This window comes from Bison bison, unplaced genomic scaffold (assembly GCF_000754665.1).
Source record: "Bison bison bison isolate TAMUID 2011002044 unplaced genomic scaffold, Bison_UMD1.0 scf7180017864080, whole genome shotgun sequence".
Classification (NCBI taxonomy): Eukaryota; Metazoa; Chordata; class Mammalia; order Artiodactyla; family Bovidae; genus Bison; species Bison bison.
Window position 1 is genome coordinate 3826888 of NW_011494652.1, and position 4059 is coordinate 3830946.

General features: G+C 54.1%; 1 pseudogene; it reads left to right on the plus strand.

Annotated features, from left to right (window-relative positions):
• Positions 1 to 311: 311 nt before the first annotated feature.
• On the plus strand, positions 312 to 1037 carry LOC104986944 (annotated as a pseudogene).
• Positions 1038 to 4059: the final 3022 nt, after the last annotated feature.

Sequence of the window (4059 nt, forward strand, 5' to 3'; positions counted from 1 at the left end):
GGGCAAGAGAGATCCCAAGAGGAGGGGACAGAGGACAGTGGACACGTAACTCTGGGCACCAATGCAATCAGATCCTGAGGCTCCAGCCCCACGTGGAGCCTGCGGTCAGCTGGTCACCTCTCCGCTTCTCCAGCCTTCCACTGGAAGAGGGTGTTTGGGACAGACCCTTGGGCTCTTTTAGAAGGAAATGGCTGGGACTTCCCTGGTGGCTCAGTGGTAAGGAATCTGCCCGCCAGTGCAGGAGACACAGGTTCAATCCCTGATCAGGGAAGATCCCACAGGCCTGGGAGAAACTAAGCCCACGTGTCACAAGTACTGAGCCTGTGCTCTAGAGCCTGGGAGCCACAACTGCTGAAGCCCAAGCACCCTAGAGCCTATGCTCCGCAGCAGGAGAGGCCCCTCAATGAGAAGTCTGCCCCGCAGCTAGAGAGTGGCCCCTACTCGCCAGAACTAGAGAAAAGCCCGTGCAGCAAAGATGACCCAGTGCAGCACAAATAAATAAATACATTTCGGTTTTAACTGCTTTTTTTTTTTTTTTATGAAGATGTCGCCGAAGGTGAAGAAGGAAGCCCCTGCCCCTCCTAAAGCTGAAGCCAAATTAAAGGCTTTGAAGACGAAGAAAGCGGTGTTGAAAGGTGTCCACAGCCACAAAAAAAGATCATCCGGATGTCACCCACCTTCCGGCTGCCCGAAACACTGCGGCTCAGGAGGCAGCCCAGCTATCCTTGGAAGAGCGGCCCTAGGAGAAACAAACTCGACCCCTGTGCCATCATCAGATTCCCCGTTACCACCAAGTCAGCCATGAAGAAAACAGAACTCACTGTGGACGGCAATGCCAACAAGCACCAAATTAAACAGGCTACGAAGCTCTGTGACACTGACGTGGCTGAGGTCAATAATCTGGTCAGGCCTGAGAGGGAGAAGAAGCCCTACGTCCCACTGGCTCCTGGCCATGATGCTTCGGACGTTGCTGACAAAATTGGGATCATCTAAACTGAGTCCAGCTGGCTAATTCCAAATATAAAAGTTTTCACTATGAAAAAAAAAAAAAAAAACAGCTTAACAAAAAGGAATGGGATTCCCCCCGCACCGTGTCCTTCCCATGACGGACAGTCTAGAAGGCAGCTTCCTCCTCGTAGAACCCCAACCAGCACCCTCAAAGAACACACGCCATCCTCCCCATTTTGCAGATGAGCAAACTGAGTCCCAGAGCTAACAAACCACTTCCCAAGCTTGAGAGAAAGCGGACAGCAGCCCACAGCAACAGAGGGGCCCCGGGGCCAGCTCTCTGGGTCCCTGCTGTCCCCACTGGCCTCCACATCAGCAGCGCTCTGATCCGCAGTGTCCCCGGGGCGCCCGCAGGGTGGACAGCCCGCTGCTTCCTGCACAAATATGTCCCGGGCCCAGCAAAGGAAGGGGCTGGACGCAGCCCCCACTCCCATCAGAGCCTCCCCATTCTGAGAGCGTGTGACCATCCCAGGGGCCTTGTAAGCCGCAAATGTCCAGCTCCTTCCAGGGCTTCTGTGATATCGAAGTATTAAGTCCACTAGGTCCACCTCCCAGAGGCCCTCACCCCACCAGAGGCCAGCACTGGCCCTCAGTTTGTCCCCCAGCCAAGCTCCCTTCACCATGGGCTCTCCCATCTCTGAAGCTAATGTGGTCATGTCCCCAGGCCAGCTTTAAACAGGCTCTGCTGTACAAACCCCATGGGGACAATGGGCTCCGAGCCCGTGCCTGATGGGAGAAGCACCCACGCAAGGTCAGCCCATCAGCGGGTGGACAGATGAGCAGATGTGCCCTGTCCAGCCGTGCAAGGAGCAGAGCGCTGTCCCACGCTGCAATGTGCACACGCCACGAAAGCATTCCGCTGAGCATGAAGCCAGAGTCCCTGCGGATGAAGTATCCAGAGCAGGCAATGCCATAGAGACCTGGGGTAGGGGGTGGGAAGTTTAAAGGGTGCAGGGTTTTATTCTGGGCCCAGGGAAATGTTTTGTATCTTGACAGAAGGGGTGCTTGTACAGCACTGCGAACAAACCACGGAATTGTCTCCTTTAAAATGATTAGCTTTATGTGACATGATTTTCACCTCAATTTAACAAAAGAGAAAAAAAAAAGATCAATTCAACACCTTTCCCCTGCATTTCCTATCTCCCTCCCCCAGCTAAAGTCTCCGGAAGCTTCCAGTGCCTTCTGGACCACATCCAGACTCTGCAGCTTGACCTGGCCTCTTTCAGCAGAGACCACCGGGTCTCTGAGGACAGGGTCCTGGGACGGAGCCTACCTCCCCCAGAGCTGCACAGTCAGCTTCTGTTTGCCTTCCTGTCAGCCAGACACCCTGACAGCAAAGGCCCGGGCCTCCTCCACCATTCTACCCCATCCTATCCCCAGCACTCCAGCAGGTACCAACAGTGACAGCGTCAATAAGAGAGATGGTACAAGCGTCAAGCATGTGTCAACGCAGTGACCTACTGGGAGGAAGTACCGTTACGCCCATTTTACAGAAGAGAAAACTGAGACACACAAAGGTGGAGTCGGCTGCCCGAGCGCCCCCCACCATCAAGGCTCAGCCCAGGTCACCACCACAATACCCTTCACCCAGTGCTGCCGCGAAAAACAAGTCAGACAGCGGACGGGATGTTCAAGGTCCCACACGGGAGGGAAATCCAGACTGTGTGATAAGAGCTGCTAGACCTTCCAGGCCAGAAAGATCAAGGACCTTATTACCCAACAGGCACCACAGCTCTGCCACCAACAGCTCCTCCCCCAGCCAGGGACATGCAGAGGGTTTCACAGGCAGTATTTTACACTCCCGAGCAGGGGGAGGAACCAGGTGAGGACACAGGATACACAGAAGCTAAGTAAGTTGTCCAAAGTCAAATAGCCACTGAGCTTCTAGACCAGTGGTCCACAACCTCTTTGGTACCATTAACGGATAGCATGGAAGACAATCTTTCCACAGACCGGGAGGATGGGGGAAAGGTATGGTTTGGGGATGATTCAAATGCTTTACATTTACTGGGCACGTTATTTCTATCATTATTATTGCATTAACTCCACCTCAGATTAACAGGTATTAGATCCCAGAGGTTGGGGACCCTTGCTCTAGACCCAAGGGGTCTGACCCCCAGGGCCCCCGACCTTAGCCTTGGCAAGCCCACGCGGCAGGACAGGAAGCCCTCACCTAACTACAGCCCCCACCACCACCCTGTGAGCAAATTCTGCTAAATGCCTGAGCAGTGACACAGCGCAGCTGAAATTAAACGGGTTCCAAATACGACGGGATGGCCACAGCAAATGCTGGGACGCGCGGGTGGACTGGGTAAATTCTTGGAACTGCACGGGAGGGTTACAGGCACGTGGGCCCCCGCTTTGGGAAGCAGAGGGTCCTGCCAGCAGACTCTCCATGGACTCCCCACTGCACTTAGTTAACTCGATGCTCACCTGCGGGCCGGGCAGTGAGCATCTGCAGGACCACCCCACTCCCGGGGGTGGTCCCGGGGCCAGTGCAGTGGGGCCGAAAGGGAGAGACCCCGGCCGTGAAGCTGGGGCCCACCACTCCCAGCTCCAGGATCACTCCAACAAAGGCATTTCCTTGGGCTCACCCCTTCAAATTGCAACAGGAAGCAATCAGGAAAAATAATTAGCTACCAACTTACCAGCTCCACTCTGGGCTGTGGCATAAATCTAACACAGAAATCAGGGACATGACATGTCAAGAGCAGTCAAAATAGTTTCTGCAGAAAGTTCCCTCCCTCTCCTTCCATTTTAGGACGAGATTACCACATTAGCCGGGGCTCTAAAAACCTCGTGTTGACATGCTTCCTTAATGTTAAAATAATCAACTCTATTTTTTGCCTCCTACGCGACCAAGCTCCACAAATGTGATCCTTCTCCTTGGGGGCTCGAACCGCAGGACAGGCACTCCAGTCCAGCAACATCACCACCCCAAGGTCCAGGAAATCCGAAACTGCAACGCAGTGAAAAGCTACTCTGCCGGCAGAGAAACCCCACCTTTAAAACAAACATCTTCCCCCCCCCCCCCCCAAAAAAAACCCCTTT